The sequence below is a fragment of the Oncorhynchus tshawytscha genome, linkage group LG16 (assembly GCF_018296145.1).
Source record: "Oncorhynchus tshawytscha isolate Ot180627B linkage group LG16, Otsh_v2.0, whole genome shotgun sequence".
In the NCBI taxonomy this organism is placed as follows: Eukaryota; Metazoa; Chordata; class Actinopteri; order Salmoniformes; family Salmonidae; genus Oncorhynchus; species Oncorhynchus tshawytscha.
Genome location: NC_056444.1, coordinates 5,244,945 through 5,259,944, shown reverse-complemented (window position 1 = coordinate 5,259,944; position 15,000 = coordinate 5,244,945).

Here is a 15,000-nt window from a genome sequence, read left to right as displayed (position 1 = left end):
CAGGTTAGACCTCCAGGTTATGTCTCCAGGTTAGACCTCCAGGTTCGACCTCCAGGTTCGACCTCCAGGTTATATCTCCAGGTTAGACCTCCAGGTTAGACCTTCAGGTTATATATCCAGGTTAGATCTCAGGTTATATATCCAGGTTATACCTCCAGGTTATATCTCCAGGTTAGACCTCTATGTTAGACCTCCAGGTTAGACCTCCAGGTTATATATCCAGGTTAGACCTCCAGGTTATACCTCCAGGTTATATCTCCAGGTTAGACCTCCAGGTTAGACCTCCAGGTTATATCTCCAGGTTAGACCTCCAGGTTAGATCTGCAGGTTAGACATTTTCTAGAAGAAAAAAAGCTTTAATTTAGAATAACAGGGAATGAGTATCATTGTGACAGTGTTCCTGGTGGTATGACAGTGTTCCTGGTGGTAGGACAGTGTTCCTGGTGGTATGACAGTGTTCCTGGTGGTAGGACAGTGTTCCTGACAGTATGACAGTGTTCCTGGTGGTAGGACAGTGTTCCTGGTGGTAGGACAGTGTTCCTGATGGTAAGACAGTGTTCCTGGTGGTAAGACAGTGTTCCTGGTGGTAGGACAGTGTTCCTGGTGGTAGGACAGTGTTCCTGGTGGTAAGACAGTGTTCCTGGTGGTAGGACAGTGTTCCTGATGGTATGACAGTGTTCCTGGTGGTAGGACAGTGTTCCTGACAGTATGACAGTGTTCCTGGTGGTAGGACAGTGTTCCTGGTGGTAGGACAGTGTTCCTGATGGTAGGACAGTGTTCCTGGTGGTAGGACAGTGTTCCTGGTGGTAGGACAGTGTTCCTGGTGGTAGGACAGTGTTCCTGGTGGTAGGACAGTGTTCCTGGTGGTAGGACAGTGTTCTTGGTGGTAGGACAGTGTTCCTGGTGGTAGGACAATGTTCCTGGTGGTAGGACAATGTTACTGGTGGTAGGACAGTGTTCCTGACAGTATGACAGTGTTCCTGGTGGTAGGACAGTGTTCCTGGTGGTAGGACAGTGTTCCTGATGGTAGGACAGTGTTCCTGGTGGTAGGACAGTGTTCCTGGTGGTAGGACAGTGTTCCTGACAGTATGACAATGTTCCTGGTGGTAGGACAGTGTTCCTGACAGTATGACAATGTTCCTGGTGGTAGGACAGTGTTCCTGACAGTATGACAATGTTCCTGGTGGTAGGACAGTGTTCCTGGTGGTAGGACAATGTTCCTGGTGGTAGGACAGTGTTCCTGGTGGTAGGACAGTGTTCCTGGTGGTAGGACAGTGTTCCTGGTGGTAGGACAGTGTTGCTGTTGTTAGGACAGTGTTCCTGGTGGTAGGACAATGTTCCTGGTGGTAGGACAGTGTTCCTGGTGGTAGGACAATGTTCCTGGTGGTAGGACAGTGTTCCTGGTGGTAGGACAGTGTTCCTGGTGGTAGGACAGTGTTCCTGGTGGTATGACAGTGTTCCTGACAGTATGACAATGTTCCTGGTGGTAGGACAGTGTTCCTGGTGGTAGGACAGTGTTCCTGGTGGTAGGACAGTGTTCCTGGTTGTAGGACAGTGTTCCTGGTGGTAGGACAGTGTTCCTGGTGGTAGGACAGTGTTCCTGGTGGTAGGACAGTGTTCCTGGTGGTAGGACAGTGTTGCTGTTGTTAGGACAGTGTTCCTGGTGGTAGGACAATGTTCCTGGTGGTAGGACAATGTTCCTGGTGGTAGGACAATGTTCCTGGTGGTAGGACAGTGTTCCTGGTGGTAGGACAGTGTTCCTGGTGGTAGGACAGTGTTCCTGGTGGTAGGACAGTGTTCCTGACAGTATGACAATGTTCCTGGTGGTAGGACAGTGTTCCTGGTGGTAGGACAGTGTTCCTGGTGGTAGGACAGTGTTCCTGACAGTATGACAATGTTCCTGGTGGTAGGACAGTGTTCCTGGCAATAGGACAATCTTCAGTTTCTTGGCAATTTCTTGCATGAAATAGCCTTCATTTCACAGGAATAGACTGGCAAGTTTCAGAAGAAAGTCTTTGTTTCTGGCCATTCTGAGTCTGTTATCAAACCCATATCTACATAGGCGTACAGAGGCCCATTATCAGCAACCATCACTCCAGTGTTCCAATGTTACATTGTGTTAGCTAATCCAAGTTTATAATTTGAAAAGGCTAATTGATCATTAGAAAACCCTTTTGAAATTATGTTAGCACAGCTGAAAACTGTTTTTCTGATTAAGGAAGCAATACAACTGGCTTTCTTTAGACTAGTTGAATATCTGGAGCATCAGCATTTATTGCCTGGTGGAACCTGGGGAAGGGTAAAAAACATTTCTACAGTGTTGACATTTTCCAACAGCACAGAGGTCTCCATCCTTGAAAAATAAAAATAAATATGTAACTACCCAGACTGCCTAGAGCCAAACTGAGCAACCGGACAAGAAGGACCTTGGTCAGGGAGGTGACCAAGAACCAAATGACCACTCTGACAGAATTACAGTTCCTTGGCTGAGATGGGAGAACCTGCCAGAAGGACAACAGTCTCCACAGCACTTCACCAATCTGGGCTTTATGGGAGGGTGGCCAGATGGAAGCCATGCCTGAGAAAAAGGCATTTGACAGCATGCCTGTAGTTTGCAACAAAGCATGTGAAAGTATTCTGTGATCTGATGAGACAAAAATGGTACTCTTTGGCAGGTATACAAAGCGCTATATCTTGAGAAAACCAGTCACAGCTCATCACCTGTCTAACACCCTCCCTACCGTGAAACATGGTGGTTGTAGCAGCATGCTATGGGGATGCTTTTCAGCGGCAGGACTGGGAGAGGATAGAGTGCGAACAACCTGAGACTGGGGGAGAAGATTTACATTCCAACAGGACAATGACCTCAAGCATTTTTATTTATTTTTATTTTTATTTCACCTTTATTTAACCAGGTAGGCTAGTTGAGAACACCTTTATTTAACCAGGTAGGCTAGTTGAGAACACCTTTATTTAACCAGGTAGGCTAGTTGAGAACAAGTTCTCATTTACAACTGCGACCTGGCCAAGATAAAGCATAGCAGTGTGAACAGACAACAACTCAGAGTTACACATGGAGTAAACAATAAACAAGTCAATAACACAGTAGAAAAAAAGTAGAAAACAAGTAGAAAAAAGAGTCTATATACATTGTGTGCAAAAGGCATGAGGAGGTAGGAGAATAATTACAATTTTGCAGATTAACACTGGAGTGATAAATAATCAGATGGTCATGTAAAGGTAGAGATACTGGTGTGCAAAAGAGCAGAAAAGTAAATAAATATAAACAGTATGGGGATGAGGTAGGTAGATTGGGTGGGCTATTTACCGATGGACTATGTACAGCTGCAGCGATCATTTAGTTGCTCAGATAGCAGATGTTTAAAGTTGGTGAAGGAGATAAAAGTCTCCAACTTTTTTACAATTCGTTCCAGTCACAGGCAGCAGAGAACTGGAAGGAAAGGCGGCCAAATGAGGTGTTGGCTTTAGGGATGATTAGTGTGATACACCTGCTGGAGCGCGTGCTACGGGTGGGTGTTGCCATCGTGACCAGTGAACTGAGATAAGGCAGAGCTTTACCTAGCATGGACTTGTAGATGACCTGGAGCCAGTGGGTCTGGCGACGATTATGTAGCGAGGGCCGGCCGACTAGAGCATACAGGTCGCAGTGGTAGGTGGTATAAGGTGCTTTAGTAACAAAACGGATGGCACTGTGATAAACTGCATCCAGTTTGCTGAGTAGAGTATTGGAAGCTATTTTGTAGATGACATCGCCGAAGTCGAGGATCGGTAGGATAGTCAGTTTTACTAGGGTAAGCTTGGCGGCGTGAGTGAAGGAGGCTTTGTTGCGGAATAGAAAGCCGACTCTAGATTTGATTTTAGATTGGAGATGTTTGATATGAGTCTGGAAGGAGAGTTTACAGTCTAGCCAGACACCTAGGTACTTATAGATGTCCACATATTCTAGGTCGGATGCAGGCAGCGAACGGTTGAAAATCATGCATTTGGTTTTACTAGCATTTAAGAGCAGTTGGAGGCCATGGAAGGAGTGTTGTATGGCATTGAAGCTTGTTTGGAGGTTAGATAGCACAGTGTCCAAGGAAGGGCCAGAAGTATACAGAATGGTGTCATCTGCGTAGAGGTGGATCAGGGAATCGCCCGCAGCAAGAGCAACATCATTGATATATACAGAGTAAAGAGTCGTCCCGAGAATTGAACCCTGTGGCACCCCCATAGAGACTGCCAGAGGACCGGACAACATGCCCTCCGATTTGACACTCTGTCTGCAAAGTAGTTGGTGAACCAGGCATGGCAGTCATTAGAAAAACCGAGGCTACTGAGTAATACTGTAATCAGGAGGTAATACTGTAATCAGGAGGTAATACTGTAATCAGGAGGTAAGACTGTAATCAGGGTGTAATACTGTAATCAGGAGGTAATACTGTAATCAGGAGGTAATACTGTAATCAGGAGGTAATACTGTAATCAGGGGGTAATACTGTAATCAGGAGGTAATACTGTAATCAGGAGGTAATACTGTAATCAGGGGTAATACTGTAATCAGGAGGTAATACTGTAATCAGGGTGTAATACTGTAATCAGGGGGTAATACTGTAATCAGGAGGTAATACTGTAATCAGGGGGTAATACTGTAATCAGGAGGTAATACTGTAATCAGGGGGTAATACTGTAATCAGGAGGTAATACTGTAATCAGGGGGGGTAATAATACTGTAATCAGGAGGTAATACTGTAATCAGGGGTAATACTGTAATCAGGAGGTAATACTGTAATCAGGGGTAATACTGTAATCAGGGGGTAATACTGTAATCAGGGGTAATACTGTAATCAGGGGTAATACTGTAATCAGGGGGTAATACTGTAATCAGGGGGTAATACTGTAATCAGGAGGTAATACTGTAATCAGGAGGTAATACTGTAATCAGGAGGTAATACTGTAATCAGGAGGTCCTCCGAAAACCTTTTCTGGAAAACGTGGTAACATTGTGAAAGTTACTCACCAGTCTTTTCAATGTAATTAACAATAATCCCCATCACTTTTTTATTGCTAAGCAACAACCAGCCCACAACCACCTGAAGCTCCCAATCAACACAGCAAACTAACTGTGCTTTCCGCCCAGAAAGAACACGCAACGGAAGGACTGTTATCACACAGCGTATTCTTCTGATTGGGCACTTCCCTATGAGTGCTGGTCAAAAGAAGTGCACTAAATATGGATCAGGGTGTCGTTTGGGATGCAGATAATGGTTGATGATGAGGGGGGTAACTGCTGGCTTGTGAACCGTTAACACGTCGTCAGTTTCAGCGTGTCAGCTTTAACCTCTCTTGCTCTGTCAAAAGCCGAGCGGGTTTTCTTGAGAGACAAGGGGTTTTCTCACTCGTAAAAAAATACCTCTGTTTGGCTTGTTGATCTGTGTCAGCTGTGTTCCAAATGGCACCGTATTCTCTGTCCAGCGCACTATGGTTGACTAATGAAATGCACCATGGGTACTAGGGGTGTCGTGTGTGTGTGTGTGTGTGTGTGTGTGTGTGTGTGTGTGTGTGTGTGTGTGTGTGTGTGGACGGGGAGACAGGGATCAGTTGGTTGGTGAGTTGGGGAATGAGCAGTATAGAGAATGACAGCTGAGAAGCTCGGTCGAAGAGAACCACATCTGTCATTGATTTAACGTGTGGCCCAGTAAACAGACCTATGGGGCGTGGGTGCAGCATATCGCTCACACACACACACACACACACACACACAAACACAGCCTCCCCCTCCCACACATCTGCCCTCACCCTCTCCCAACCAGGCCTACATACAATCAATATGAGAGGACTGTTATAGTTCAACCCTTGATTTGTACCTCTCTGTTACCCCCCCCTCCCCTCCCCCTCTCCCCTCCCACGCCACTACATCAGCGTTTCCCAAACCGTAAAACTACACAACTGATTCAAATTATCAAAGCTTGATGATTAGTTTAATCAGCTGTGTATTGCAAGGGCCAAAAACAATAAGGAACCGTGTACCCCTTGGAGTCCCGAGGACAGAGTTACGGAAACCCTACGCCTATTGTACGCTAGCACGCTAAATTATAGACGCTGATTATGTCGTACGGGGATTCTAAAATTAGAGGGTAAAATGGCATTATGATATTTTAATGTCACTTCTTCAACAACAACAAAAAACTCCTCCTACCATAAATATGATGTTTACGTGCAGAGTCCCGTCGTACAGGATACCCAACAGTTCACTATGTACTCACACAGGATACCCAACAGTTCACTATGTACTCACACAGGATACCCAACAGGGCACTATGTGTACTCACACAGGATACCCAACAGTTCACTATGTACTCACACAGGATACCCAACAGTTCACTATGTACTCACACAGGATACCCAACAGTTCACTATGTACTCACACAGTATACCCAACAGTTCACTATGTACTCACACAGGATACCCAACAGTTCACTATGTACTCACACAGGATACCCAACAGTTCACTATGTACTCACACAGATACCCAACAGTTCACTATGTACTCACACAGGATACCCAACAGTTCACTATGTACTCACACAGGATACCCAACAGTTCACTATGTACTCACACAGGATACCCAACAGTTCACTATGTACTCACACAGGATACCCAACAGTTCACTATGTACTCACACAGGATACCCAACAGTTCACTATGTACTCACACAGGATACCCAACAGTTCACTATGTGTACTCACACAGGATACCCAACAGTTCACTATGTACTCACACAGGATACCCAACAGTTCACTATGTACTCACACAGGATACCCAACAGTTCACTATGTACTCACACAGGATACCCAACAGTTCACTATGTACTCACACAGGATACCCAACAGTTCACTATGTACTCACACAGGATACCCAACAGTTCACTATGTACTCACACAGGATACCCAACAGTTCACTATGTACTCACACAGGATACCCAACAGTTCACTATGTACTCACACAGGATACCCAACAGTTCACTATGTACTCACACAGGATACCCAACAGTTCACTATGTACTCACACAGGATACCCAACAGTTCACTATGTGTACTCACACAGGATACCCAACAGTTCACTATGTACTCACACAGGATACCCAACAGTTCACTATGTGCTCACACAGGATACCCAACAGTTCACTATGTACTCACACAGGATACCCAACAGTTCACTATGTACTCACACAGGATACCCAACAGTTCACTATGTACTCACACAGGATACCCAACAGTTCACTATGTACTCACACAGGATACCCAACAGTTCACTATGTACTCACACAGGATACCCAACCGTTCACTATGTGTACTCACACAGGATACCCAACAGTTCACTATGTGTACTCACACAGGATACCCAACAGTTCACTATGTACTCACACAGGATACCCAACAGTTCACTATGTACTCACACAGGATACCCAACAGTTCACTATGTACTCACACAGGATACCCAACAGTTCACTATGTACTCACACAGGATACCCAACAGTTCACTATGTACTCACACAGGATACCCAACAGTTCACTATGTACTCACACAGGATACCCAACAGTTCACTATGTACTCACACAGGATACCCAACAGTTCACTATGTACTCACACAGGATACCCAACAGTTCACTATGTACTCACACAGGATACCCAACAGTTCACTATGTACTCACACAGGATACCCAACAGTTCACTATGTACTCACACAGGATACCCAACAGTTCACTATGTACTCACACAGGATACCCAACAGTTCACTATGTACTCACACAGGATACCCAACAGTTCACTATGTACTCACACAGGATACCCAACAGTTCACTATGTACTCACACAGGATACCCAACAGTTCACTATGTACTCACACAGGATACCCAACAGTTCACTATGTACTCACACAGGATACCCAACAGTTCACTATGTACTCACACAGGATACCCAACAGTTCACTATGTACTCACACAGGATACCCAACAGTCCACTATGTACTCACACAGGACACCCAACAGTTCACTATGTACTCACACAGTATACCCACCAGTTCACTATGTACTCACACAGGATACCCAACAGTTCACTATGTACTCACACAGTATACCCAACAGTTCACTATGTACTCACACAGGATACCCAACAGTTCACTATGTACTCACACAGTATACCCAACAGTTCACTATGTACTCACACAGGATACCCAACAGTTCACTATGTACTCACACAGTATACCCAACAGTTCACTATGTGTACTCACACAGGATACCCAACAGTTCACTATGTACTCACACAGGATACCCAACAGTTCACTATGTACTCACACAGATACCCAACAGTTCACTATGTACTCACACAGGATACCCAACAGTTCACTATGTACTCACACAGGATACCCAACAGTTCACTATGTACTCACACAGGATACCCAACAGTTCACTATGTACTCACACAGGATACCCAACAGTTCACTATGTACTCACACAGGATACCCAACAGTTCACTATGTGTACTCACACAGGATACCCAACAGTTCACTATGTATACTCACACAGGATACCCAACAGTTCACTATGTACTCACACAGGATACCCAACAGTTCACTATGTACTCACACAGGATACCCAACAGTTCACTATGTACTCACACAGGATACCCAACAGTTCACTATGTACTCACACAGGATACCCAACAGTTCACTATGTACTCACACAGGATACCCAACAGTTCACTATGTACTCACACAGGATACCCAACAGTTCACTATGTACTCACACAGGATACCCAACAGTTCACTATGTACTCACACAGGATACCCAACAGTTCACTATGTACTCACACAGGATACCCAACAGTTCACTATGTACTCACACAGGATACCCAACAGTTCACTATGTACTCACACAGGATACCCAACAGTTCACTATGTACTCACACAGGATACCCAACAGTTCACTATGTACTCACACAGGATACCCAACAGTTCACTATGTGTACTCACACAGGATACCCAACAGTTCACTATGTACTCACACAGGATACCCAACAGTTCACTATGTACTCACACAGGATACCCAACAGTTCACTATGTACTCACACAGGATACGCAACAGTTCACAATGTACTCACACAGGATACCCAACAGTTCACTATGTACTCACACAGGATACCCAACAGTTCACTATGTACTCACACAGGATACCCAACAGTTCACTATGTACTCACACAGGATACCCAACAGTTCACTATGTACTCACACAGGATACCCAACAGTTCACTATGTACTCACACAGGATACCCAACAGTTCACTATGTGTACTCACACAGGATACCCAACAGTTCACTATGTACTCACACAGGATACCCAACAGTTCACTATGTACTCACACAGGATACCCAACAGTTCACTATGTGTACTCACACAGGATACCCAACAGTTCACTATGTACTCACACAGGATACCCAACAGTTCACTATGTACTCACACAGGATACCCAACAGTTCACTATGTACTCACACAGGATACCCAACAGTTCACTATGTACTCACACAGGATACCCAACAGTTCACTATGTACTCACACAGGATACCCAACAGTTCACTATGTACTCACACAGGATACCCAACAGTTCACTATGTACTCACACAGGATACCCAACAGTTCACTATGTACTCACAGGATACCCAACAGTTCACTATGTACTCACACAGGATACCCAACAGTTCACTATGTGTACTCACACAGGATACCCAACAGTTCACTATGTGTACTCACACAGGATACCCAACAGTTCACTATGTACTCACACAGGATACCCAACAGTTCACTATGTACTCACACAGGATACCCAACAGTTCACTATGTACTCACACAGGATACCCAACAGTTCACTATGTACTCACACAGGATACCCAACAGTTCACTATGTGTACTCACACAGGATACCCAACAGTTCACTATGTACTCACACAGGATACCCAACAGTTCACTATGTACTCACACAGGATACCCAACAGTTCACTATGTGTACTCACACAGGATACCCAACAGTTCACTATGTACTCACACAGGATACCCAACAGTTCACTATGTACTCACACAGGATACCCAACAGTTCACTATGTACTCACACAGGATACCCAACAGTTCACTATGTACTCACACAGATACCCAACAGTTCACTATGTACTCACACAGGATACCCAACAGTTCACTATGTACTCACACAGGATACCCAACAGTTCACTATGTACTCACACAGGATACCCAACAGTTCACTATGTACTCACACAGGATACCCAACAGTTCACTATGTACTCACACAGGATACCCAACAGTTCACTATGTGTACTCACACAGGATACCCAACAGTTCACTATGTACTCACACAGGATACCCAACAGTTCACTATGTACTCACACAGGATACCCAACAGTTCACTATGTACTCACACAGGATACCCAACAGTTCACTATGTACTCACACAGGATACCCAACAGTTCACTATGTACTCACACAGGATACCCAACAGTTCACTATGTACTCACACAGGATACCCAACAGTTCACTATGTACTCACACAGGATACCCAACAGTTCACTATGTACTCACACAGGATACCCAACAGTTCACTATGTACTCACACAGGATACCCAACAGTTCACTATGTGTACTCACACAGGATACCCAACAGTTCACTATGTGTACTCACACAGGATACCCAACAGTTCACTATGTACTCACACAGGATACCCAACAGTTCACTATGTACTCACACAGGATACCCAACAGTTCACTATGTACTCACACAGGATACCCAACAGTTCACTATGTACTCACACAGGATACCCAACAGTTCACTATGTACTCACACAGGATACCCAACAGTTCACTATGTACTCACACAGGATACCCAACAGTTCACTATGTACTCACACAGGATACCCAACAGTTCACTATGTACTCACACAGGATACCCAACAGTTCACTATGTACTCACACAGGATACCCAACAGTTCACTATGTACTCACACAGGATACCCAACAGTTCACTATGTACTCACACAGGATACCCAACAGTTCACTATGTGTACTCACACAGGATACCCAACAGTTCACTATGTACTCACACAGGATACCCAACAGTTCACTATGTACTCACACAGGATACCCAACAGTTCACTATGTACTCACACAGGATACCCAACAGTTCACTATGTACTCACACAGGATACCCAACAGTTCACTATGTACTCACACAGGATACCCAACAGTTCACTATGTACTCACACAGGATACCCAACAGTTCACTATGTACTCACACAGGATACCCAACAGTTCACTATGTACTCACACAGGATACCCAACAGTTCACTATGTACTCACACAGGATACCCAACCGTTCACTATGTGTACTCACACAGGATACCCAACAGTTCACTATGTGTACTCACACAGGATACCCAACAGTTCACTATGTACTCACACAGGATACCCAACAGTTCACTATGTACTCACACAGGATACCCAACAGTTCACTATGTACTCACACAGGATACCCAACAGTTCACTATGTACTCACACAGGATACCCAACAGTTCACTATGTACTCACACAGGATACCCAACAGTTCACTATGTACTCACACAGGATACCCAACAGTTCAGTATGTACTCACACAGGATACCCAACAGTTCACTATGTACTCACACAGGATACCCAACAGTTCACTATGTGTACTCACACAGGATACCCAACAGTTCACTATGTACTCACACAGGATACCCAACAGTTCACTATGTACTCACACAGGATACCCAACAGTTCACTATGTACTCACACAGGATACCCAACAGTTCACTATGTACTCACACAGGATACCCAACAGTTCACTATGTACTCACACAGGATACCCAACAGTTCACTATGTACTCACACAGGATACCCAACAGTTCACTTGTTTACTCAGAGGATACCCAACAGTTCACTATGTACTCATTTATTTTCAGGATACCCAACAGTTCACTATGTACTCACAAATTGGGGTTTCATTAAACACTTGTTTATAGAGGCACAACTAAAGTAAAAATATATATATTTATTTTCTGTATCACTTTGCCGTAACCGCAAATTGGATCATTCGTGTTCGTTCTAGGAGATAATGCAGATACTCTGGGCTCAGACAAGATAATGCAAATACTCTGGGCTCAGACAAGATAATGCAAATACTCTGGGCTCAGACAAGATAATGCTGGTACTCTGGGCTCAGACAAGATAATGTAGGTAGCCTGGGCTCAGACAAGATAATGTAGGTACTCTGGGCTCAGGCAAGATAATGTAGGTACTCTGGCCTCAGACAAGATAATGCAGATACTCTGGGCTCAGACAAGATAATGTAGGTACTCTGGGCTCAGACACGATAATGCAGGTACTCTGGAATCAGACAAGATAATGCAGATACTCTGGGCTCAGACAAGATCATGTAGGTACTCTGGGCTCAGACAAGATAATGTAGGTACTCTGGGCTCAGACAAGATAATGCATAAACTCTGGGCGCAGACAAGATAATGTAGATACCCTGGGCTCAGACAAGATAATGCAGGTACTCTGGGCTCAGACAAGATAACGCAGGTACTCTGGGCTCAGACAAGATAATGCAGGTACTCTAGGCTCAGACAAGATAATGCAAGTACTCTGGGCTCAGACAAGATAATGCAGGAACTCTGGGCTCAGACAAGATAATGCAGGTACTCTGGGTTCAGACAATATAATGCATGTACTCTGGGCTCAGACAAGACATTGCAGTACTCTGGGCTCAGACAAGATAATGTAGATACTCTGGGCTCAGACAAGACAATGCATGTACTTCAGACAAGATAATGCAGATACTCTGGGCTCAGACAAGATAATGCAGTTACTCTGGGTTCAGACAAGCTCTGTTATATGAGCTGTGGTCTCAGACAAGATAATGCAGGTACTCTGGGTTCAGACAAGCTCTGTTATATGAGCTGTGGTCTCATTCAAGATAATGCAGGTACTCTGGGTTCAGACAAGCTCTGTTATATGAGCTGTGGTCTCAGGCAAGTTAATGCAGGTACTCTGGGCTCTGTTATATGAGCTGTGGTCTCAGACAAGCTCTGTTATATGAGCTGTGGTCTCAGGCAAGATAATGCAGGTACTCTGGGCTCTGTATTATGAGCTGTGGTCTCAAGGTTACAGGAGTTATGCTGAGCTGTGGTCTCAAGGTTACAGGAGTTATGCTGAGCTGTGGTCTCAAGGTTACAGGAGTTATGCTGAGCTGTGGTCTCAAGGTTACAGGAGTTATGCTGAGCTGTGGTCTCAAGGTTACAGGAGTTATGCTGAGCTGTGGTCTCAAGGTTACAGGAGTTATGCTGAGCTGTGGTCTCAAGGTTACAGAAGTTATGCTGAGCTGTGGTCTCAAGGTTACAGGAGTTATGCTAAGCTGTGGTCTCAAGGTTACAGGAGTTATGGTGAGCTGTGGTCTCAAGGTTACAGGAGATATGCTGAGCTGTGGTCTCAAGGTTACAGGAGTTATGCTGAGTTGTGGTCTCAAGGTTACAGGAGTTATGCTGAGCTGAGTGGCGACTGTGGAGTCTCAAATGGCAACCTGTTTTCTACATAGTGCACTTCTTTTTCCTGTGTCGGCGTGTGATGGAGACATCTGCTCAGACCGACAGTATTTCAGAGAGAGAGAGAGAGAGAGAGAGAGAGAGAGAGAGAGAGAGAGACAGAGAGAGAGACAGAGAGAGGACCCTGTGTAGAGAAGTTATCCTTTTATAGGCTAACGGAGTTGAGAGATCATGAACCAGTGGGATCCTGTGTGGATGAGTTATACTATTATAGGCTCACGGACCTGGCGGCAGCAGACTAAGTGCCCATTTTATCTTCTCAGCCTGTCCTCTCTCTCTTCTCAGCCTGTCTCTCCTCTCAGCCTGGTCTCTCTCTCCGGTCAGCCTGGCCTCTCTCTCCTCTCAGCCTCTCTCTCCTCTCAGCCTGGTCTCTCTCTCCTCTCAGCCTGGCCTCTCTCTCCTCTCAGCCAGGCCTCTCTCTCCCTCTCAGCCAGGCCTCTCTCTCCTCTCAGCCTGGCCTCTCTCTCCTCTCAGCCTGGCCTCTCTCTCCTCTCAGCCTGGCCTCCCTCTCCTCTCAGCCTGGCCTCTCTCTCCTCTCAGCCTGGCCCCTCTCTCCTCTCAGCCTGGCCTCTCTCTCCTCTCAGCCTGGACTCTCTCTCCTCTCAGCCAGGCCTCTCTCTCCTCTCAGCCTGGCCTCTCTCTCCTCTCAGCCTGGCCTCTCTCTCCTCTCAGCCAGGCCCTCTCTCCTCTCAGCCTGGCCTCTCTCTCCTCTCAGCCTGGCCTCTCTCTCCTGTTAGAGGGGGAAAAGCTAAAGGCTTGACATCCCTCACCTCCTCTCATTCTCTTTCTACCTCTCTCTCACTGTCTCTCTTCCTGACACACTTTTTTCCTCTCCCTCGGTCTCTCTCTTTCTCTCTCCCTACTTCCTTCTCTCCCTCCTTATAGCATCCCTCTTCTCCCTCCCTCCTTTTTCCCTTTTTCCCTTCCCCCCTCTCATCCCCCTCTCCTCTGTCCCTCTCCTCTGTCCCTCTCCTCTGTCCCTCTCTCTCATCCCTCAGACTAATACACAGGATCAATAGTGCCTTTAAATGTCCCCTTCAGCCCTCAGGGTCACAAATCAGATCCATTGTGGATGTACTTCCCAAATGGCACCCTATTCCCTATCGAGTGCACTTCTTTTGACCAGGCCATAATAGCTGCACTATATAGGGAATAGGGTGTCATTTGGAATGCAACAGGGTACTCCTGAAGGAAGGAAAGATGCCTCCACAAAAGAAACCCATCCCAATACAAGCCTCTCTCTCTCTCTCTCTCTCTCTCTATCTCTCTCTCTCTCTCTCTCTCTCTCTCTCTCTCTCTCTCTCTGTCTCTCTCTCA